At 41.4% G+C, this 26,042-nt stretch overlaps 1 protein-coding gene across 2 annotated transcripts in view; it reads right to left on the bottom strand.

Annotated features, from left to right (window-relative positions):
* The window catches only part of LOC124613073, a 1,160,819-nt gene extending 1,145,845 nt beyond the window's left edge, over positions 1-14,974 (bottom strand). For both annotated transcript variants that reach the window (XM_047141658.1, XM_047141657.1), the window contains exon 1: positions 14,862-14,974. The gene's annotated coding sequence lies outside the window, so the exon portion shown is untranslated. The remainder of the gene's footprint in view (positions 1-14,861) is intronic.
* Between the last annotated feature and the right edge of the window lie 11,068 nt (positions 14,975-26,042).

Genomic DNA, 26,042 nt, shown 5'->3' with positions numbered 1-26,042 from the left:
CTAAGTTCTAGGCGACTGATGACCTCAGAAGTTAAGTCGCATAGTGCTCAGAGCCATTTGAACCAAACAAATAACTCCAGAAATAAATAAACATAATTAAATTCCCGCAAATTCAGGAAAATATCAGATATCGTTTTACTATTGGATCGTCGGTTTGTCAAAGCTGTAAGTTACAGCACTTGAACATCAATGAGTGAGATCTGAGGTGCAATGATAACAGACATTAGGTAGTGGAAGAGGTAAGCAACATTTCAGGAATTTATGGAAGATCTCTTAGAAACTGTCACTTACAAAACACTCGTTCGATTGATTCTTGAGTACTCTTCGTCGGTCTGGAACCAATAAGAAGTTACTGCATTAACAGGAGATATGTAGAAGATTCAAAGATAAGCTACACGATTCATCAAGGGTTTGTTTTGGTTATCATAATACTGCGAGAGCTGCTCGATGAACTGCTGTGGCAGACGTGACTGTAGGGAGGTTGGGCATCAGGGAAACTCTTACAAAACTTTGAGTGTACGTATTTGAAAACGAATTAAGGTACAACACGTATCTCGCATAATGAAATCTAGAGACACTTGAGCTCATACACGAGGTTGCCGTGAAGAGAAAAACAGTAGCTGTAATTTTGCTTGTTTAATTAATATTTTAGCACTGATATGGACATCTATGTTTCTTTACGTCAAATCCGTGACTCATAGATGAGCGATTTTCGTTGTATTACGGCAATGTTTGTTTATTTGTCAGTACGATTTTGTTCTGTTACAAAATATTTATTTGATTCAAATCGTTTTAAAGGTTTTGAATGTTCAGTTTACTTGACGAGGGAGAATTAAAACATTGTAGCTATCGATATTTGTTGAAGTAAAATCTGAATGAGCGAACAGTAGTGATCGCTGGTCAGGATATCTGTAACATACAAGGGTAAGTCAATTATTATACGCATAGTAGTTATAAAATTTTATTGTAATCAAATAGGAAACATACAAGAACATCATTTTTTGACATAGTCTCCTTGCGTTTCAACGCACTTGGTCCATCGTTGTACAAGCTTCCTGATGCCATCATAAAAGAGGGTTCTCGGTTGAGATGCGAGGAAGGAATGCACCGCTTCTTTCACTCCTTCGTCCAAGGCAAATCGACGGCCCCTTAATGACTGTATGAGTGGACCAACCAGGAGATAGTCAGAACGGGAAAGGTCGGGACTATATGGAGAATCATCCAGTAATTCAAATGTGAGTTTCTGCAGCGTTTAAGCAGTGTGGGCAGCAGTAAGCGGACGGGCATTGTCGTGCAAGAACACAGAACCTTTTGACAGCAATCCTCGGGGTTTGTTTCGAATTGCAGGCGTTAGCCTGGCAGTAAGCATCTCACTGTAACGTACACTGTTGTGTAGCGGGCCTTGTGCGTCCCAAAAAGCCGTAAGCAGAAGTTTTATTGTGAACGGTTGGGTCTTGAACTTCTTCTTGCACGACGAATTTGGATGTTTCCATTCCATACTCTCCGGCTCGTAATGATGGATCCATTTTTCGTCACCAGTAATGATCCTGTCTAAGAAGTTGTCTCCTTCGTTACCATAGCGATCCAAATGTTGTTTGCAGATGTACAGCGCGTTTTTTTATGCAACTGTGCGAGTTGTTTTGGGACCCATGTTGCACAAACTTTATGAAACCCAAATCTGTTGTGGATGATTTCGTAGGCAGAACCGTGACAAATTTGCAGAAAATGTGCCATTTCGTCAATAGTTAATCGTCTGTCTGAGTGAATTATTTCACGCGAACGCTCAATGGTTTCTTAATTTGTGGCGGTAAACGGTCGTCCGGCTCCTTCATCGTGCGTAACACTTGTGCGGCCATTTCGGAATTTTTCAATCCATTCGTAGACACTCCGTTGTGGCAAAACACTGTTCCCATATTGTACCGAAAGTCTTCGATGAATTTCGGCCCCTGATACGCCTTCCGACCACAAAAAACGGATCATTGAATGTTGCCCTTCTTTGGTGCAAATAGACTGCGGTGCAGCCATGATTAACAGCACGGCAGCGATATCGAAACTAACCTAGCAGCTTGGTAATTGCAGAGATATAACAACAAATAAACAAAGCATGCGTCATCAACATAAAATGACAGTACTACCAAAATAAACAAAAATATAACTAAATTGCGGATAGTAATTGACTTACCCTCGTATATATAAAGTGAGATACACACATTTTCAAACACGTACGTCTATTCAGACAAGTACATCGAAACGAAGAGATTTTTACGGTTATCATAATGGTGGATCGGTACGGTAACGGTATTTACGTAGACTTTTAAATGTTAAGTATAGTGAACGCGAAGTGGGCAGTGTCATTATCTAATAATTATTATGAAGGAATCTACTACCTTCTACGTCGAGGAAACTGCGTTTGAGGCTGATTAACGTGCGTTTTGTCAGAGTCGCTATAAACATGTATAATCAATACCGGTATAAACGCACTAAGTATTGTTTTATATTATTGGCCTTCAGCTTTCACTGTACAATCTCCTCATGCTTACATGTGATATAGGAGTACTGATATATCGTTTCTGTGACAATATTTATTTTTTCTTTCTCTCTTTCTCCGTCTCTTTCTCCGTCTCTTTCTATCTCTCTCTCTCTCTCTCTCTCTCTCTCTCTCTCTCTCTCTCTCTCTCTCTCTTCTGTACGGTTAATACCTCTGTGATTAGTTGGTCTTAGATGCAAACACCTGAGGCAACACCGGATCTATACATTCTGCTAAAAAGTATGTGATAAGGCTAAGTTAAAAGCAGACTGAAATATTCCGTGGTCGGTCTGGGTTCGATCCGGCGCCCTTTCTGTATCAGGCACACGCTTTACTGTTAGACTACCATTTTCCCTCCTCCCACCCGTTCCTGACTTCATCGCATTTTTCGGTGGCATTAAGAAATAAAATGAACATTCTTCTCAGGAATTATGTTTATTTTATCTGTGACAGAAAGTAATGTAAGAAGTATGCGCCCATTATGAATATTTTTAAGCGTTGAACAGTTGCTAATAATGACAATACAAAAACAGGAAGAAGTGTCACATGTTTTGTGGTGACTGATTTGTTTAATGACACGTTTCAATGTAATCATCATCAGATAATCTGAAAAACTAACAAAACGTCAAATAGCACAGTGTCGACATTGACAATTGAAAATGGTTTTACACAAATACTTCGCAAATTGGCACTAAAGCTATACAAAAATTTACACTAAAATATGAACAAGGCCTACATGCGAGTAACATGGAGTTACGTAACACTTGAGAAGATGACACTGGCTAATTAACCTGCACCTCGTAAACAGACACACTAACAACTACAATACCAAGAAGAAATGCAGATGATAAACGGGTATTTATTGGACAAATATATTATACTAGAACTGACAAGTTATTACATTTTTACGCAATTCGGGTGCGTAGATTATAAGAAATCAGTACATAGAACAACCACCTCTGGCCGTAATAACGGTATTGATACGCCTGGGCATTGAGTCAAACAGAGCTTGGATGGCGTGTACAGGTACAGCTGCCCATGCAGCTTCAACATGATACCACACTTCATCAAGAGTTGTGACGAGTCAGTTGTTCGGCCACCATTGACCAGACGTTTTCAATTGGTGAGAGATCTGGAGAATGTGCTGGCCAGGGCAGCAGAAGAACATTATCTGTATCCAGAAAGGCACGTACAGGACCTGCAACAGCCGGCTGTTGTGGTCGAGCCGTTGTAGGCGCTTCAGTCCGGAACCGCGCTACTGCTACGGTCGCAACAACCAATCGAATCCTGCCTCAGGCATGGGTGTGAGTGCTGTCCTTAGGTTACTTAGGTTTAAGTAGTTCTAAGTCTATGGGACTGATGACCTCAGATATTAAGTCCTATAGGGCTCAGATCCAAGGACCTGCAACATAGGTCGTGCATTATCCTGCTGAAATGTAGGGTTTCGCAGGGATCGAATGAAGGGTAGAGCCACGGGTCGTAACACATCTGAAATGTAACGTCTACTGCTCAAAGTGCGTCAACGCGAAGAAGAGGTGAGCGAGACGTGTAACCAATCGTACCCCATACCATCACGCCGGGTGATACGCGAGTATGGCGATGACGAATACACGCTTCCAATGTGCGTTCACCGCGATGTCGCCAAACACGGATGCGACCATCTTGATGCTGTAAACAGAACCTGGATTCATCCGAAAAAATGACGTTTTGCCATTCGTACACCAAGGTTCGTCGTTGAGTACACTATCACAGGCGCTCCTGTCTGTGATGTAGCGTCAAGGGTAACCGCAGCCATAGAGTCCGAGCTGATAGTCCATGCTGCTGCATACGTCGTCGAACTGTTCGTGCAGATAGTTGTTGCCTTGCAAACGTCCCCATCTACTGACTCAGGGAGCGAGACGTGGCTGCACGATCCGTTACAGCCACGCGGATAAGGTGCCTGTCATCTCGAATGCTAGTGATACGATGCCGTTGGGATCCAGCACGGTGTTCCGTATTACCCTCCTGAACCCACCGATTCCATATTATGCGAAAAGTCATTTGATCTCGACTAACTGCGAGCAGCAATTTCGCGATACGATAAACCGCAATCGCGATAGGCTACAATCGGACCTTTATCAAAGTCGGAGACGTGATGATACGCATTTATTCTCCTTACACGAGGCATCACAACAACGTTTCACCAGGTAACACCGGTCAACTGCTGTTTGTGTATGAGAAACCGTTTGGAAACTTTCCCAATGTCAGCACGTTGTAGGTGTCGCCACCGGCGCCAACCTTGTGTGAGTGCTCTGAAAAGCTAATCACATGCATATCACAGCTTTTTCTTCCTGTCGGTTAAATTTCACGTCTGTAGCACGTCATCTTCGTGGTGTAGCAATTTTAATGGCCAGTAGTGTAGGTAGCATCAGTTGTGTGCCGCGAGCCGTATAGTTTGACTTTCAAGTTACAGATGACAGCCAAAGTAGAACGGCATAGTGCTTTAATAAAAAGTACATAGTAAAAATAAAAAGGATGTGACTCAATATGTCTCAGATTATATGATTAATTTAAAAAAAAAAAAAAAAAAAAAAAAAAAACAGGAGAACATTGCAGTTACTGTATAACCGAGTATAACCGAACGGATGTTGAGGAATGGGGGGGAAGGGGGGATGGAAAGAGCAATAGAGGCTACCAGGAACTGAGTTGTTGCCAGAACCTGTCGTGCGCAATTGCTTGGTATAGGTAAGATGGTTGCAGTGTGAGATTTGCAGCGATTACGTAATAAGGCCTTTCGCAGTCTGTCCAAGTTGCGTGCGCACGCTCGCACTAACACACACACACACACACACACACACACACTTCTGCCCTCACACGCTGCACCACCTGTGTGGCACCTGTAGACCACGCCCGTTTGTTTGAAGTGTCGCCAAACGCAAACTAATGGCTTTTGAGCCTTCTGACGTCGGACCACGTTACATTCTCACATTACCGTGTCATCAGGTTTCTGTCTCTCTTAGTATTATTTCACTTCTCTCACTAATAGAGGTCATTGGTACCGAGAAATTCGTGGTAAGCGGGGAGCACGTATGACGAAAACAGCAGTTTCACATCTATTTTGAAAGCATACACACATTTCTTAACATTTCTTAACTAACTGATTAAATAAAAACAGTTTCGTGAGGCTTTCCGTCAGCTGCAAGCCATGCAACTTGACGACACTTTGGCGACTTGCACGCTACATTTTCTGTTTGTTGGTTCAAGTTTCTCCTCCTGTTATTCCACGTTGCAAGCCTACCGAAGTCTGACGCAACGTGGATAGTCCGCGGGAACCCAGGACCTCAGAACACGATGTCAGCGGCGTGTTGCTAAAACACGGGAGTGATTATAAGAAATTAGTTGAAAGATAGCATGAATAAAACATGCATGTCTCTACCGCTCAGCTCTGTCTTTCAGCACAGATAGATTTTCTGTCGTCTGCGGATCATGTACGTCCTCTCTCTTCTGCCCTTCACGATCACGGTATCACCTCTTTTGATACTGCACTCGAATTGTAATATTCAGCAATCATCATTTTGGCCACCACTGTTGTTACCACGTTATCCAATTTGTGAGAGGGTATATTTCGTTATATTTTCAAAGAATAGCCACTGTAACCTCATGAGCTAAAACCCCAGTAGAATTTTGATTTTACTTGTTCAAGACATACTTGTTGGCTCTGGAGAACCATTACGTCAGGAAGCAATTCTTTGACTAGCTCTTATTCCCGGCGGGGTCAGGGATTTTCTCTGCCTCGTGATGACTGGGTGTTGTGTGCTGTCCTTAGGTTAGTTAGGTTTAAGTAGTTCTAAGTTCTAGGGGACTGACGAACATAGATGTTAAGTCCCATAGTGCTCAGAGCCATTTGAACCATTTGACTAGCTCTATGCGTTCATTACCTTCGTCAGTCAGCTGTTACAGTGAATATACTGTAAACGCGCTTTGTTCATTCAACACGTTTCATTTAGGATACAATCAACATGCTGCAGTGAGCTGAAACATTATTCTCGTGTACTGTACTGTAATTAGTAAAGAAATAAAATATAAACTAGCTTCTGCATGATCTAGACAATGGTTGTAGTAACAAATAATAATTACAGTTAAATTTATCATTTGTATGGCCATATCCTGCGTGTAGTACTTTAACAATTTCTAAGGGTATTTTGTTCCATCGTTAAAAAAAGTATGTTTTTCTCACCAGACGCATTGCGCTTTATTGAAGTAAGCACCTCCAGTGGTCTATAATTAAAGATGTTTACAATCTGATTTGTTTTCTAGATTGAAAGACAGTTCGTCAACAAATTATTTGTTTTTACTTGGGGGTAATTTCTGCTCGGTTTTCCGCCTACATCAGGAAATACCGTCTGCTAGCACGTTTTTGTTTCCTCTATTTGTTAGGCCTTGATAACTGTGATATTATTTTACGCTGCTTTGCAAAACTATGCACTTCTTACGTTTAGCACAGCACAGAACGTCAAAAATATTTGTTCTGCAAAGCGGCGCAGAAATATACCTCAGATATCAGTGCCTAACAAAGAAAAGAATCAAAATTCTGTTAGCAGATGGCATTTCTCGATGTAGGCGGAATACCAAGTAGAAATTACCGGAAGCAAAAACCAACAATTTGTTAAAGATCTCTAGAAAACAAATCAGACTGTAAACATATTTAATTACAGATCACTGATCATGCTTTACTTCAATAATGCGAACCGCATCTGGAGAGAAAAACAAGCATTTTCTTGTCTTTGCAACGACGGAGCAAAAATACCCCCAAAAATCATTACAACGCATGAATTATTTGTTTCTTGGTTGTAGCTAGCTTAGCGATGTCAAGCGTCAACCTAAATGACGCAGTTTCCTGTTTCATGGCTAACAGATGCGCGCTGAGCGAGGAATTGGAGTAGTTAATGCATCGAGTTTAAATCCCCTGGTGGTTGATTAAAGTTCTCCCCCTCTAAAAAGCTTAAGACGAATTCCTGCACGATTCCTTTGAAAACGGCAAGGTCGATTTTTTCTCCGTCCTCGACGAACTGTAATCGTGCTACGTCATTAATAATCAGGACACAGATTCGACGTTTTGTTCCTTCATGTCTGCATTAACTGGCATTCAAATGTATGCGAGCACAATGCGCCATTACTGAATGCAGTGCTCTGTTATGGACTGCATGATCATCGCGTTTAGATCGGAGAATACGTCCTAGAAATAATAAACACTAGTTGTTTTTTTACGAATTGATGTTAATTGTGTTTTTATCGGATGTGCACTACAAGCACCTACAGGCTTCATAACCTAACAAAAGAAAAATAGTTTCCCCGATTGTATCAGTGAAATCATAAGATTTGCAAAACTGGTGGCCGGATTTTTCTAAAAAAGTGGGAATCTACATTTACATACACATTCTGTATAGTGTATGGCCGAGGGTACACCGTACAAACCTTTGCTATTTGCTGCCGCTTACTTAAGGGAAGGAATGACTGTTGTAAATCCTCTTGTCTTAATCTAGTGATTTCTATTGACTTCCTACGTTAGCAGTAGAGCGGTCACACAATCTTCCATAAATACAAGTCCTCGTGAGAATTATTACCTTTATTTCAAGTATTCGCATTTAAGTTCTCCGAGCATTTCTGTTAGACATTCATAAGGGCTATATCGAGCTATAACGCACCTTCCACAGCATTTTTGAATTCGTCTGTTGTCATGTTGACTTGATAAGGATCCCTTGCACAGGGACCAACGAAACAGAGAAGACATCGAGAGGGTGCATCCCGTCACGTGCACTGCACTATTACGCGCCATATTTTCGGAAGTCATTCTGTGGTTGTTTTGAAAGCCAAATAGTGCGTGTGCAAGCTCGTAACATAACTAACACGGAATTTCTTTTCGAAATCCTGCCTAATGTTCGCACGGTGTACAACTTCACATACCAAAGCAATAAAACTACGAATCTGTCTTGTTTCAAATGCGTATAAAATATTATGTTAGTGATTTTGTAAATTTGTGTTAGTGATTTTGTAAATTCGCTTTCCGTAATTATTTTTCATTTTCGCCGCATTTCATATCGCTTTTCAGTGTGGCCCTAAATATTTGTACAAAGTGATGTGCTCAGTATGTTCATCATCAATCATGTACTCTGATATTATCGGGTTATGTCTTTTCCTTGTAAGTATTATCTTTCATTTATCCACTTTGAAGAGAAGTATCATTAATTTCACCAAGAAAAAACTTGTGTCGAGGTTCTTCTGCATTTTATTATGATCATTCAGTGATAATACTTTCCCGTAGACAACAGCATCGCCTGTGAACAATTTAATAATGTTGCCGAGCCTCTCTGATATACGCCGTTCATGTACACATACTCCAAAAAGTATTCATCTAATACATGATTTTATGCACAAGGTTGTATAATCGAGAAAAACTATCAGAATGAAGCACAGCACGAACCAGGTCTTGTTTACTGATCGATAAAAAGGAGTATTCAATTATAAAAGGACACATTTCTATTTACACAAACATAGACAAACATTCAGAAGGAAAGATAAGTAATCTAGAATGTAAATAACTACTCATCTGCAATACTGAAAGTAACACTCTGCGTCGGCCATGTGGCCGAGCGGTTCTTGGCGCTTAGGTCCGGAACCACGCTGCTGCTGCGTGGTTCTAAGTCTAGGGGACTGATGACCTCAGATGTTAGGTCCCATAGTCCTTAGAGCCATTTGAACCAAGTAACACTCTGAACTTAGATTATTATGGGTTGGTACTATGTAGTAGGCTACCCTTTCCTCTTTATTATCTCTTGCATTCTCCTTATCATGGATTTTGTCAGAGATTCTGTTGTTTTAAATCATTTCTCTTGGATATCTAACGGTTCCTCATATTTTTGTCGAGTGTAATCCACAAATTCTCTATTTGGATTCATGTCTGCAGATTGCAGTGGTGTCGGCACCCAGGGAGGAGTGTTATGCAACAGCGTCTTGCGTCTGCAGCTCTCTCTTTTGGATCATTAACGTGTGTGTAAATGTGTAAATATAATTCCCAGAAAGACCCATATTATTCATACTTTTGGACAGATGTGTTTTTAGTATGTTTATGTAAACCTTCTGGTCCATAATTCCAACAACAATTAAACACAAGTGCTCCACACCATTTGCACTCATGCAACAACCGACAAGACCAAGCTCCTCCAAGTTTAACTCAGCTGTTACATTTCTCTCCTCAAGTTCAGAGTTATTTTTTCTCCATATCCATATACTTGTTCGTTTGACCCAAACAGCTCAGATAAAGTCTCGTTAGTAAATACCACCAGAAATCAAACCCATCGGATTTATTTTCTGTTGAAAATAAACTCGCTTCTTTCTGTTGATTTTACTGATGTAGAATTTTCTACGTGTTGTTCGGCCTTCATGCCGCGCTTCATAAAGCATATTTTATTACAGCCTGTGATAAAATAAACTGTGCTATAAGCATTTGAATTGCAATAGCAAGTATTGGAGCGCGTAGTTTTGTATTCATATTCTTTAATTAATTGTCGTTTTCCGATCTCGTACAGACCTGCAGGACGACAGCTTCATGATTGACTTTCGTACGCATTGTTGTGATTAAACCTGTATATTATAGTCTTCACTGTACTGGTAGGTCTGCCAATGGTTTCTCCGCTTTCTTGAAAAGATTATCCCTTTCGAAACAATCTCATGCATAGTTCTTTCTCTTCTTGCGTAGTTTCACGACGTTTTCGACCCATATTACTTAAAAATCATTCAGTGGCTTTGAAAACTTAACAGTGCGCTATAGTGGAAGAAACATAATTTCATAAGGAAAAGGCGAGGGGTGTATGTCAGTGTTGCACCGTTCCTGGGACCTGTTTCCTAGACGAATATTTGCTTGGCATCAACTGGGGTATGATTTTAAATAACGTAGATTTATCCACAAATTAAGAAAGCTATGAACCCGAATAGCGTTTCATTTCAAAATGTACGTATTACCCGGTACGTAAATAGCTATCGATCTTTTCTCTGCTATATATGTAAGATTGTGATTGTTATATTCTATACGCTATAGTAGGACGAACAGTTCTTGGAATCAGTGTATGCTGAGAATAACGAAGCTCCTATTACGCTTCCTTTGGAAACACCTGTAGATATTTTCGTTTTGGTTGTACGTCTATTGTTTATGTTGGTTAGTTCAAAAATGGTTGAAATGGCTCTGAGCACTATGCGACTTAACTTCTGAGGTCATCAGTCGCCTAAAACTTAGAACTAATTAAACCTAACTAACCTAAGGACATCACACACATCCAAGTCCGAGGTAGGATTCGAACTGTGACCGTAGCGGTCGGTCGGCTCCAGACTGTAGCGCCTAGAACTGCACGGCCACTCTGGCCGGCTGTTGGTTAGTAGTCTACGATGTAGTACAACGTGTAAGTAGGAGACGAGGTACTGGCGGAAGTAAAGCTGTGAGGAGGGGGCGAGTCGTGCTTGGGTAGCTCAGATGGTAGAGCACTTGCCCGCGAATGCCAAAGGTCCTGAGTTCGAGTCTCGGTCAGGCACACAGTTTTAATCTTCCAGGAAGTTTCAGCGTCTAAGAGGTTTCTACAGTATTGGAAGCCGAAATCTAGGTGTTTATCTGAATCCACTGTTTGCTAGATTTCTTGTATAACTGAAGCAAAATGTGTTTCACATGATTGAAATGAAGGCAACTACGAAAATTTCCTCTACGCACTGTTGCCACACTAATACGTCGTCATCAGTCATGGCTTCATAAGAAGGATTACTAATTGGTGTTAAGACATCATCCAATAAGTCGTCCATTATATTCTATGTAATATATTAATAAAATACGGTTATTTGCAGATATTATTGATTACCAATGGACGTTTGATACAATTTTTTGAATTTGTTGCCAAGAGATTACGCGAATAAGCCAGTCAGGTATCATACGAAACAGAGACAAGGGGAAGTAACAAAAGGAGAGTTGTAAAAGATCCGAAACGTGAGAAACAGTACCTCGTTTCTTAGGAAACGGCACAAAACACTGTAAGAGGGAGGTGTCAGAGCGGTGACAAAGTGGAGTTTGTATGCAGTGACCTTTGACCTCACGGAGTACGTAAGATGGAGTCTGCTCCAGAGACTAGTCATCTCTTTCCGTCACGCAGAACCGGTACGTGGCAGAGGGATTTGAACAACACGCTTAGTGTCTTTTGTATGTACAATATTCCACCAGACAAAATTGAAGGAAAGGAACTGCATGTACTAATCAGATAACAGGCATGGCCATTTCATAACGGGGCATGGACCATGTCCTGTACATATTCTTAAAATCGACAAAAGGCCGACAGTTGCAAATGTGGTGAGGTCGGTAAATAAAATCATGTTTTACAGTAACCTCCACACAGTGAAGCAGCTATTCATTAGGAAACCTTGATGCCCGGAAAATATGCTATGATAGATCGAACAGGGAAATGTTAAAGTTGAGAGCACAAAGGAATACTACTGATGTGTCAAGTGCTTCTCAGGTGCTCACGAAATTAAGATCCATCATTGTTATCAAATGTGTTGAACACGTTTATTTAAGAGTTGCCCCCATTTCTCTTCTGAGTGTCGTCTTGTTGTTTGTAATATGAAGGGATGTGCTGTTTAACGTTACCGTGGGCAGAGTTTAACGGTACGCAGTAATTTTCGTTCCTAACGTCTACCATCAAACTAAGTAACTTACAATTAGCGTGGAATGTGCCCTTTTTTCCTAGTACTTAATTATTTTATTATTGTTATTGCTATGACAGTATTATTATTATTATTATTATTATTATTATCATTATCACAGATTTCTAAATGTGCTACTGTCTTCCAGTTATGTTGTATGTGCTTTACAACTTGTTGTAGACAAACGGTAACACGTCATGTAAATTAAGTGTCAATAAATATTACATATAAGGCAGATGAAGCAGCCAAGGAAACGGTGTTATCTCCCATTACTTATCCTCCAAGTTTAATATGCTAGTAATTCCGCAAAAATGGCTCTTTAATGTCGCATAATTAAAAGAGGAGTTAAAGACGAGCTGCTTCAAACATTTTTCTTGTAACGCTAACAACTCTAATTTCGTTTGAAGCAACCATCGTTACAGCGATTCTTCTCTAAATAAAAAGCTTCCTTTGCCTTCCAAATTTCCAAATGTGCTATGATTTAATAAGGGAACTTTCCCATGACATGAAGGATGGGTTATGTTTGTGTAAATAGTATCGTTACAAATGAAAGCTAATCTGAGATCAACTGTTCGTCTAGCCTAAGGCGAATGGCATAAAAGATGGAAGAATAAAGTAACTATGTAAAATTCAGCAACTAACTACACGTTAAAATCACTTACGGAAATGCTATTTCCATTAATTGCTGCAGTATACAAAACACATTAAAAGTGTCATTAAACACAGACAGCGTGGAGAAGAATCCGAAATGAAATGAAGAGAATAGTCACTCAAACATTTCTCAGAGCGTGAGGCATGGCGCTATTTTCGGGCCAGTTGCGTGAACGTCGCGCAGGTCAAGAGAAGGCGATAAACGCTAGCGTTCCATATACAATGGCAGCTGACATGGTCGCAGGACAGCATAGTCCCCCTGAAAAGTGGCGTAACAACCTGAAAAAGAATAGTTCACGTCGACAGGGTGGTGCATTAGCTGGTCCACAGCTTGTATTTGCATTTTAATTACCCATTAAAGGAGACAGACGTACTGCTGATGTATGCATACTAACTGGTCATGCAGGCAGCTGATTTGCAAGTATGGGAGGCAACAAAACAATGGGCCTCCGTATCACAGACGGTACGTAATCAGCTAATAAACGAGCCATTGTGAATGCTGGTGATGCTACTTCATGGGATGATCAACACCGTGAGACAGTTTAGTGAATATTATTAGAGGAAAGAACTACGAGAGAAAAAGAAAGCTTCTGAATATACACATCATGATATGAATGTAAGGCTCTCAGGAAATCCCCATGCTTTACTTCAACATAATGAACCATATATGTGGTTCAACACACACACACACACACATATATATATATATATAAGCCGGCCGAAGTGGCCGTGCGGTTAAAGGCGCTGCAGTCTGGAACCGCAAGACCGCTACGGTCGCAGGTTCGAATCCTGCCTCGGGCGTGGATGTTTGTGATGTCCTTAGGTTAGTTAGGTTTAACTAGTTCTAAGTTCTAGGGGACTAATGACCTCAGCAGTTGAGTCCCATAGTGCTCAGAGCCATTTGAACCATATATATATATATATATATATATATATATATATATATATATATATATGGCGATTACCTCTGTAGTATATTGTTCATTTCAGTACTTAACAGAAGAAACCGTGGAATAAAAATTGGTCATCCTTTCATATCACTTTCGTGGTATTAAGAACTAAAGTTGTTTGCCAAGTAGATTAGAGCTTAAATTTTTTCATATCTCATAAGGTTATGCAAATATTTCAGCACCTATCCTCTTTTAAACTAAATAAAGGATACGAGACAATCAGTCTCTCTGTGTGCTCCATTTTATTTCTTACAGCGTCAATAGCGAACGTATAAACAACTCTACTGTTGATCGGGAGTTCATTGGTATGTACTGAACACAAGCCATGAACCACATGTCCTGGTTTTCAGAGATCCCATAGTGGTATTAGTTTTCCAGAAATCTGGTATCTAGTTTTCAGTTATATTTAAAAAAAATTAAAAATAAAAAAACATCCCAAACGTACAACATAAAGTATAAAGACTTCTTAAGCTACCTTTGTAAGTACAGCCAGAGAAAACATCACTACATTCATGGTAAACCCATTTGGACATTACAGCTCTGACGGTCGTCACAAACTAGTAATTCGAAATCTATTTCAACTGCTTCAGTTACTCTCGTCGAAATTACTGGTTCTTGAATAACATCTTAGGCCTACTGCAGGGGGTTCAAGAAACGCTGACGCTCTACGAACAAAGAATATATATATATATATATATATATATATATATATATATATATATGTGTGTGTGTGTGTGTGTGTGCGTGTGTGCATTTTAATTATGAATTACGGTCCTTATTTGCAGTATCGCTACTGTAATGGTATATCCATCATTCAGTTCGTCCCTAATCAATTTTTCTGATATTTTTGTGTGCCACGTTCCTCACGAAATGTCTTACGCAAGCTTGTTTCTCCCGGTTGTGTTGTGTGGCGGTCTGATTTCCAACACCTTCTCCAGAGGGGCGGTAAACTTGGCAACTCACCAGCAGGACTCTTAGATGAGACAGCGCGATCGCTTGCGCGGCGCAGTGCTCTCTACCTGTGTTGGTGTCAGCGCACTCTGCTGGAGGATGGCTCTACGCGCCTGTACCTCCACGCGGTCGCTACGTCAGACGCGCGTCTCAAGACCGTCCGGACGCGTCGCGGGCGTTCGCGGCACTGCGCTACTGGGCGGGGCGGGGGTCCCACGCCGTCTGCTCGGCCACAGGAGATCCGACTGCGCATGTGCGAGATGCGCGCGCAACACAGCACGTGTAGACGGCCGACGTGCACACTGCAGGCCACGGGTTCAACTTCCAAGCGCTCTGAAGGTACAGGTCTGATCGACAGAGCACCACAGACGTCAGAATGGGAAGCGAACTACCACTATAACAGGGGCACTTTCAGTAATAAACGTGCTTCAGACGAAAGTTGCTGGAGCTGAAGGGCAACCGTGGTGACTGTGCATAGCTGGGAGAATGGAGAAGGGTCAACAAGCCATTTCTCGTTTTAAATAAAGCATTGAATTGTTTTGTCATGCCGGCCGCGGTGGTCTAGCGGTTTCTAAGCGCTCAGTCCGGAACCGCGCGACTGTTACGGTCGCAGGTTCGAATCCTGCCTCGGGCATGGATGTGTGTGATGTCCTTAGGTTAGTTAGGTTTAAGTAGTTCTAAGTTCTAGAGGACTGATGACCACAGATGTTAAGTCCCATAGTGCTCAGAGCCATTTGAACCATTTTTTTGTTTTGGCATGTTAATAGTTGTTCTAGATGTGATAAACACCATAACATAGCAGAATAGTGGGTCTAATAGTAACACACTCGTGAGCCAAGACATTATGGCCGCTACCCATCGCCACGTTGAATGCCGCATGATGGCGTTGAGGGCACGTGATGCGGTAACAAAAGTATGTAAGCGGAGCAGACACAGATGCAGATATGCACTGTACATGCGGAAATTCATTGATAGGCGACTTAGATCAAATGTAAATCATTATTACGCAGGGCCAGCGAACTAGTGCCTCGAAGGCGGTGGAGCTCGTCGAATGTTCACGTGCTACTATAGTGAGAATCTAAGGAAAGAGATAGAAGTACAGGGAAACTACCACCAACTGCTGAATGGCAGGACGTCCACGAGTATTCATAGAACGTGGGTTCCGGAGGCTTGTTTGCTCTGTAACGTAGTGTAGGATACACAGTAACCTGTGGCATCGCTGTGGAAAGACCACAATGCCGGTGCAAGCACAAGTACAGGATTTCGCAGCACGCCGTTCATCGTACATTGTTGAACATTAAGCTCCGCAGCAGACCACCCCTACGTGTTCACTTGTTAACCCAACTACATCGTCAGTCACGACTGCAGGGAGCACGGGACCATAGGGATTCAACCGTCGCGTCGATGAATCATAGTTCTTCTACACTAGATCTTGGTCGTCTCCACAAACGCCGTCATCGAGGTGAAAGGCTGCTCGAAACGTGCAGCGCGTCATGAACGCAGGATGGTGGGAGCATTGTTGTGGTATGGGAGACATTCTCCTGAGCCGGCCGCTGTGGCCGAGCGGTTCTAGGCCCTTCAGTCCGGAACCGCGCTGCTGCTACGGCTGCAGGTTCGAACACTGCCTCGGGCATGGATGTATGTCATGTCCTTAGTTTATTTAGGTTTAAGTAGTTCTAAGTCTATGGGACTTATCACCTCAGATATTAAGTCCCATAGTGCTTAGAGTCATTTGAACCATTTGAACATTCTCCTGTACTTTCATGGGACCTATGGTGGAAATCAGAGACACTCTGACAGCTGCGAACCACTTGCATCCCTTCATTCTTGATGTCTTAACCGACGGCGACGTCATCTTTCAGCCGTGTCTCAGAGCAAGAATCGTGTTACAATGGTTTGAGGAGCACTCCCATGATACTGAACTCAAATTGATTTCTAGGTGACCAACTTGGTCTGATGTAAATGCTGTGGTACACGCCTGGGTCGCTGTTGGCTGCCGTCACCGCGTACGCAAATCAGCGGCCCGTTATTAACGCCTGTGCGTAGACATGTAATGCACATACCTCCACAATCCTACCAATAAAATGTAGGATCCATGACACTCACTATCAGTAAGTATTTGGCTCCAAAGACGGACCAACAAGCTATCAAGCAGGTGGTCATAATGTTTTGTCTCATCAGTGTATATTTCGTGGATCTGATAAGCTATTTGATACTGAAATGCCTTAAAGTATTGCGAATATTCTCGTGAAGCGCAGAATGGTCTATCGCCTGCGAATGGTTTCTACTCTCAAAGGACTGATTGTGCGTTGGCGTACTGAGAACGTGACTAAACTGGAGTAGAACTAATCAGTCTGCAGATTTTTAAAAAAAGTATTTTACATTTATACCGGGTGATCAAAAAGTCAGTATAAATTCGGAAACTGAATAAATCACGGAATAATGTAGATAGAGAGGTACAAATTGACACACATGCTTGGAATGACATGGGGTTTTCTTAGAACCAAAAAAATACAAAAGTTCACAAAATGTCCGACAGGTGGCGCTTCATCTCATCTGAATAGCATTAATTAGCATAATAAAGTAAGACAAAACAAAGATGATGTTCTTTACAGGAAATGCTCCATATGTCCACCATCATTCCTCAACAATAGCTGTAGTCGAGGAATAACGTTGTGAACAGCACTGTAAAGCATGTCCGGAGTTATGGTGAGGCATTGGCGTCGGATGTTGTCTTTCAGCATCCCTAGATATGTCGATCGATCACGATACACTTGCGACCTCAGGTAACCCCAAAGCCAATAATCGCACGGACTGATATCTGGGGACCTCGGAGGCCAAGCATGACGAAAGTGGCGGCTGAGCACACGATCATCACCAAACGACGCACACGAGAGATCTTTCACGCGCCTAGCAATATCGGGTGGTTCTAATAAAACCCCATGTCATTCCAAGCATGTGTGTCAATTTTTACCTCTCTATCTACATTATTCCGTGGTTTATTAAGTTTTCAAATACTGACTTTTTGATCACCCGGTATATACTAGACATCATTCAGGAATGGTGGCGTTCTACAGTAATACGAAATATAGAAATAAAAATTTCAACAGCCAAGACTGCTGCTTATAATTTTAGTTTTGACGACCGATTTCGGCAGATCTAAGCTGCCTTCATTGGACCTTGTGCAAATACATCTCAGTCCATCAAAAAATATTTGCGTAATATCCGATGATGGAACACAGATTTGCCGAAACTGGTCATCAAAAATAAAATTATAATTAGCGATCTTGGCTGTTGAAGTTTTTACTTTTCTGTTTCATTTAACAGTTTTAAAGAATAAAAGTATTTTTGAATGGGAGTAGTCTTTGGGATAAGGGTAGTTGTGGGAAGGAAGAGAGAACTTTTTTTAAAATGAACTGAATGACGGGAAATTATGAATTTATGATACATTCTTGCATATTCATTTCTATGTTTCCAAAGATGTGCTTTGCATTCGGAAAGTTTGTCCCGGCTTGTACCGTGGGCAGACATCAGGGACTGTCAGTAGATCACATGACCTGTAAGTCGACAAACATCTTCAGTTACAGTAAGTACGTTAGGCAATAGTGACAATATGTAAATCACAGTTCAGAGTGACAGTGATAAATATTTTTGTCATTTCGGAATGCATACTCGTGTAGAAACGTCAACTTGTACGACGGGCAGAGATAAAGGAGTATTGCAGTGGTTAAGATTATTGTCTATGACAATCCTGTATACAAATTATCCAGTTAATAAGTGAGACATATAAAATGGTATTTATAAAAATATAACATGAAAAGGGAATCTCATATTCGTGATTCGTAAGTTAGCTACGTAAAGTATAGATATAAAGCTAGGCAACCATGATACCCTTTGCTCATGGTAGTTAAAAGTTATATTTATTTAGATTTAAAAACAGCCGACCCGTTGCAAAGGATAAAGTAATCTTTACCTAGGTTTCGATAAGTTTAAACCTATCTTCTTCAGAAGTCGGCCTGAGGAAATGAACATCGTGATTTATATGAAAGGTATATACATAAGTCAAGATTAGAGTTTAACATATATTAAGAGAAACTTGTGTTACAGAATATGAGAAGAATTTCTTGTACTTACACTATTATATTAACATGGAGTAATACGTCGTTGCCAGTTTTACAAACGTCTCCGTAGCTCCATTAGTCAAAATCAGATATTGCCCTAAGAGTAGGGTTTGTCAGATAAATAAAATTAAGTACATGGAAGCTGGAGAGCGCATAAGCAACTGAGTAAAATCGGCCTGCGTGGTAGCACTGCGACCAGGGCAGGTGGTGCTCAGGTCGCGTACTAAGTGCCGATTGGGGTACTGAAGCTACATGTAAAATATAAATGTTAATTGCGTCCTTAGATAGAGTGACAGTAAATAAGAGGAAAGCATTTAACATTACCATTATGACAATGTGGGAGCCTTAGAAACAATAACGTAGGAACATATTTCAAAAAAGTAGGTGGCGCATACGCCATGAGTTACATGCAGTGGCATATACAGCCAAAATAAAATTATAGGTAGTGAGCTTAGAGATACAAAAATGCATTATAGTCTCCTGAGGAAATAGACAACTGAGGTTATCAACATTAATGTTATGAAGTAAATAGTACGGGTTTAAAGCCTTCAAAAAATTGTCTACAGGCAAGGTTCAACTGATCATTGAGTATATTACCGTCTTTGAGCGCTAGATGTTTGAAAATAAATAACTCTTCCCACAGAACTAGTCTCCGTCCTTTAACTTGTCTGTGTGGGATAACCGTGTCTTCTAACTGTTTAGGCGTATGGCCGGCTATCAAGAGGTGTTCAGCAAAAGTAGAGTTGTGAACATTAGCTCCTTTTTTACCTAATAGATGTTCTTTATATCGTGTTTTAACAGCCCTGCCTGTTTGACCAATATAATATGAGGGGCAGTTATTACAGGTTAGTTTGTATACACCTGAATTAGAAAACCAATCGTTAGCAATTTCTACTGAATGTATAAGATTTCTTTTTAAGCTGTTGTCTGTAGAAAAGGAGACGTTACAGTTATATTTTTTATTTAGAAGACGTTTAATCCTATACGAAATGTTACCCAAGAAAGGGATGGAAATAAATTTTTTAGTTTCTGTGGTATCTGTGGGGAGGTTATTACTCAAAGTCGAACAATTTTGGGAAATTTTCTTATTAAGCAATTGATCGATCATATTCTGGTTATATCCATTATTAACAGCAATCGTTTTGATGACATTCAATTCCTTTTGCTGATCCGCAGGTGATAAAGGCGTGGTTACCATTCGGTGAATGGCGGAATGAAAAAACGCCAGTTTGTGCGCTTTAGGATGAGTTGAGTCAGCAGGAATGACATTATCTGAATATGTTTCCTTGCGGAAGATATTGAAATGAAAGGTATTATTTTGTATAGAAATTGTTAAATCTAGAAAATTAAGCTCACGTTTATCATTTTGAAGTTCTTTTGTGAAGGAAATTTTTTCATGTAAACCATTGAAAGTGTAGAAAAGCTGCTCTAACTCATGGTCAGTGCCATCAAAAGCAATAAAAATGTCGTCCACATAACGGGTCGGCTGTTTTTAAATCTAAATACGTGGAACCGTTGCTGTTACACAGCTATATTTAAAATAAGTTATATTTATGTTACAATTTCCTAATTTTTAGCGCAAAATCGGTAAGCAACATCAGAAGCCGGTTAAAAAACCTTTCTAACGATGCCTCATACATCCATGTGTGATTAGTATGTCTTGAGACAGGGGACGTTGATTTGAGAAATAATATATATGATTTCGCGGATCTGGTAAGTCATTTCATAGCCAAATGCCTTCAAAGTGTTATGAATCATCTCTCAGAGGGAATGGCCTATTGCGAGGAAATTTTTGCTACTCTCTAGGGACTCATCGTACATTTCCGTACTGACAATAATGCGTCTATACCATTTTTTTTAGATATTTAACAGTTAGTTAAGTACACTCTACTACTCGCCAGCCTTTGCACACATAAAATTACTAAATCATATCAAATAATTATGAAGTTAAAAATAATTGATTATACTTATGACAAGACAAATATTCCATTCTCTTAGGAGGACGTTATGGTGATGACATATGAGAACTACTGAAGAAGATTTGCTTCAAAAAAGAATTTCAATCTGACAGTGCACAACTAAGTGTGATGTAGGTGTTAGAGGACTGATACGCCAACTGGACAAGGAAAAAGAGGAATTGGAATCTTCATTTGGAATGGAATGGTTAAGGTATGTTATGGCTGGAAAGAAGCTGCAGATATGATTTCGTGATATGACAGGGGAAGTAGTTACTAGTGTAGTATAACAAATCGGATACAAAGGTAGGTTAAACACTGGGCGACACATCACTTCCGATGATATGATAACGGCGTAGCTGATAAGCAGTAGGTTATCCTACCAATAGGACTGCGATATGGTTATTATCAATTTCTCATATCAGTGTCTTTGGTAAGGGATTCTATTTTCAGGTTAGACATTAGGACAACGTATATTGCTCGTCACTCCTGGAGTTCAGTCCCTCCCAGGGAATCACAGGCAATCGATCATGGTAATGCTGGGGAACCTCTTACACATCTTAGGCAACCGAGTGAATTACATTCAAGGTCATCAGGGAAACCCCTGCCCCAACCATACATCTTAGGCAATTGTGCAAGGCCATGTTGTAACTCGACAATAGACTTGTGATAGTGTACGTAATTGGCGGGAAACCCCTCGATCAGTGGGAGCAGATTAAAATGGAGGGAAACCCCATGGGTCAACACGATTCGAGCTCTCCTTCCTCCTCCCCTTTATTTTCCTCTATAACTACCTCGATTGTGTAGGCCTCTTCACTTGAGGTCTGTGCATCATGGGGTTTGGTTCTTTACTGTAGTTTTAGGTTTTCGAAATAATAACATTTATATAACAAATTAACTAATACTTATTGTGAACCATTCATTTTTGCAATGTATTATTTACAATCAAACGTTTTTTATTCCATTCTTTGATCACAATCTCAATTCTCAAATAAATTCTCAGTCAAACACTGAAATAAAAAACATTTGACAGTATTGGATCACTGTTCATATACGCGACTATGTCGCAGCTGGTGAAATTATTTACAATCATTTATTGTTTATTAACCACTTTTTCTCTTCTTCAGTTCTATTTGTTGTACAAATAGTGTTTTGTTATTTGCAAAGTTTTATTGTTATTAATAATATTTTATTTTACAGGTCTAATTGCTACTTGCACAGTGATTTCCTTACAAAGTTTTTTGTGTAGTAATTTGTAATGTTCTTGATGGGGCATGGAATATCATTGACTGGAGTAGAATTTTCTTCACTGACAAGTCTCGCTTCGAACTGAACCCCGATGAAAAACGAAGACATGTTCGTATACTTCTCGGTGTGTGGTGGGCTCTACAACCAGAAGAGATGGTTTGGGGTGCCATTTCTCTTCATGGCAGCATCTCTCTGTTTTTTCATCTACATCTACATCCACCTTTATACTCCGCAAGCCACCCAACGGTGTGTGGCGGAGGGCACTTTACGTGCCACTGTCATTACCTCCCTTTCCTGTTCCAGTCGCGTATGGTTCGCGGGAAGAACGACTGTCTGAAAGCCTCCGTGCGCGCTCTAATCTCTCTAATTTTACATTCGTGATCTCCTCGGGAGGTATAAGTAGGGGGAAGCAATATATTCGATACCTCATCCAGAAACGCACCCTCTCGAAACCTGGCGAGCAAGCTACACCGCGATGCAGAGCGCCTCTCTTGCAGAGTCTGCCACTTGAGTTTATTAAACATCTCCGTAACGCCATCACGGTTACCAAATAACCCTGTGACGAAACGCGCCGCTCTTCTTTGGATCTTCTCTATCTCCTCCGTTAACCCGATCTGGTACGGATCCCACACTGATGAGCAATACTCAAGTATAGGTCGAACGAGTGTTTTGTAAGCCACCTCCTTTGTTGATGGACTACATTTTCTAAGTACTCTCCCAATGAATCTCAACCTGGTACCCGCCTTACCAACAATTAATTTTATATGATCATTCCACTTCAAATCGTTCCGCACGCATACTCCCAGATATTTTACAGAAGTAACTGCTACCAGTGTTTGTTCCGCTATCATATAATCATACAATAAAGGATCCTTCTTTCTATGTATTCGCAATACATTACATTTGTCTATGTTAAGGGTCAGTTGTCACTCCCTGCACCAAGTGCCTATCCGCTGCAGATCTTCCTGCATTTCGCTACAATTTTCTAATGCTGCAACTTCTCTGTATACTGCAGCATCATCCGCGAAAAGCCGCATGGAACTTCCGACACTATCTACTAGGTCATTTATATATACTGTGAAAAGCAATGGTCCCATAACACTCCCCTGTGGCACGCCAGAGGTTACTTTAACGTCTGTAGACGTCTCTCCATTGATAACAACATGCTGTGTTCTGTTTGCTAAAAACTCTTCAATCCAGCCACACAGCTGGTCTGATATTCCGTAGGCTCTTACTTTGTTTATCAGGCGACAATACGGAACTGTATCGAACGCCTTCCGGAAGTCAAGAAAAATAGCATCTACCTGGGAGCCTGTATCTAATATTTTCTGGGTCTCATGAACAAATAAAGCGAGTTGGGTCTCACACGATCGCTGTTTCCGGAATCCATGTTGATTCCTACACAGTAGATTCTGGGATTCCAAAAACGACATGATACTCGAGCAAAAAACATGTTCTAAAATTCTACAACAGATCGACGTCAGAGATATAGGTCTATAGTTTTGCGCATCTGCTCGACGACCCTTCTTCAAGACTGGGACTACCTGTGCTCTTTTCCAATCATTTGGAACCCTCCGTTCCTCTAGAGACTTGCGGTACACAGCTGTTAGAACGGGGGCAAGTTCTTTCGCGTACTCTGTGTAGAATCGAATTGGTATCCCGTCAGGTCCAGTGGACTTTCCTCTATTGAGTGATTCCAGTTCCTTTTCTATTCCTTGGACACTTATTTCGATGTCAGCCATTTTTTCGTTTGTGCGAGGATTTAGAGAAGGAACTGCAGTGCGGTCTTCCTCTGTGAAACAGCTTTGGAAAAAGGTGTTTAGTATTTCAGCTTTACGCGTGTCATCCTCTGTTTCAATGCCATCATCATCCCGGAGTGTCTGGATATGCTGTTTCGAGCCACTTACTGATTTAACGTAAGACCAGAACTTCCTAGGATTTTCTGTCAAGTCGGTACATAGAATATTACTTTCGAATTCACTGAACGCTTCACGCATAGCCCTCCTTACGCTAACTTTGATATCATTTAGCTTCTGTTTGTCTGAGAGGTTTTGGCTGCGTTTAAACTTGGCTCAAATGGCTCAAATGGCTCTGAGCACTATGGGACTCAACTGCTGAGGTCATTAGTCCCCTAGAACTTAGAACTAGTTAAACCTAACTAACCTAAGGACATCACAAACATCCATGCCCGAGGCAGGATTCGAACCTGCGACCGTAGCGGTCTTGCGGTTCCAGACTGCAGCGCCTTTAACCGCACGGCCACTTCGGCCGGCCGTTTAAACTTGGAGTGAAGCTCTCTTTGCTTTCGCAGTAGTTTCCTAACTTTGTTGTTGTACCACGGTGGGTTTTTCCCGTCCCTCACAGTTTTACTCGGCACGTACCTGTATAAAACGCATTTTACGATTGCCTTGAACTTTTTCCATAAACACTCAACATTGTCAGTGTCGGAACAGAAATTTTCGTTTTGATCTGTTAGGTAGCCTGAAATCTGCCTTCTATTACTCTTGCTAAACAGATAATCCTTCCTCCCTTTTTTTATATTCCTATTAACTTCCATATTCAGGGATGCTGCAACGGCCTTATGATCACTGACTCCCTGTTCTGCACTTAAAGAGTCGAAAAGTTCGGGTCTGTTTGTTATCAGTAGGTCCAAGATGTTATCTCCACGAGTTGGTTCTCTGTTTAATTGTTCGAGGTAATTTTCGGATAGTGCACTCAGTATAATGTCACTCGATGCTCTGTCCCTACCACCCGTCCTAAACATCTGAGTGTCCCAGTCTATATCTGGTAAATTGAAATCTCCACCTAAGACTATAACATGCTGAGAAAATTTATGTGAAATGTATTCCAAATTTTCTCTCAGTTGTTCTGCCACTAATGCTGCTGAGTCGGGAGGTCGGTAAAAGGAGCCAATTATTAACCTAGCTCGGTTGTTGAGTGTAGCCTCCACCCATAATAATTCACAGGAACTATCCACTTCTACTTCACTACAGGATAAACTACTACTAACAGCGACGAACACTCCACCACCGGTTGCATACAATCTATCCTTTCTAAATACCGTCTGTACCTTTGTAAAAATATCGGCAGAATTTATCTCTGGCTTAAGCCAGCTTTCTGTACCTATAACGATTTCAGCTTCGGTGTTTTCTATCAGCGCTTGAAGTTTTGGTACTTTACCAACGCAGCTTCGACAGTTGACAATTACAATACCGATTGCTGCTTGGTCCCCGCATGTCCTGACTTTGCCCCGCACCCGTTGAGGCTGTTGCCCTTTCTGTACTTGCCCAAGGCCATCTAACCTATAAAACCGCCCAGCCCACGCCACACAACTCCTGCTACCCATGTAGCCGCTTGTTGCGTGTAGTGGACTCCTGACCTATCCAGCGGAACCCGAAACCCCACCACCCTATGGCGCAAGTCGAGGAATCTGCAGCCCACACGGTTGCAGAACCGTCTCAGCCTATGATTCAGATCCTCCACTCGGCTCTGTACCAAAGGTCGGCAGTCAGTCCTGTCGACGATGTTGCAGATGGTGAGCTCTGCTTTCATCCCGCTAGCGAGACTGGCAGTCTTCACCAAATCAGATAGCCGCCGGAAGCCAGAGAGGATTTCCTCCGATCCATAGCGACACACATCATTGGTGCCGACATGAGCGACCACCAGCAGATGGGTGCACCCTGTACCCTTCATGGCATCCGGAAGGACCCTTTCCACATCTGGAATGACTCCCCCCGATATGCACACGGAGTGCACATTGGTTTTCTTCCCCTCTCTTGCTGCCATTTCCCTAAGGGGCCCCATTACGCGCCTGACGTTGGAGCTCCCAACTACCAGTAAGCCCACCCTCTGCGACCGCCCGGATCTTGCAGACTGAGGGGCAACCTCTGGAACAGGACAAGCAGCCATGTCAGGCCGAACATCA

Source organism: Schistocerca americana, chromosome 4 (genome assembly GCF_021461395.2).
Source record: "Schistocerca americana isolate TAMUIC-IGC-003095 chromosome 4, iqSchAmer2.1, whole genome shotgun sequence".
Lineage (NCBI taxonomy): Eukaryota > Metazoa > Arthropoda > Insecta > Orthoptera > Acrididae > Schistocerca > Schistocerca americana.
This window is presented reverse-complemented; position numbering and strand designations above follow the sequence as displayed.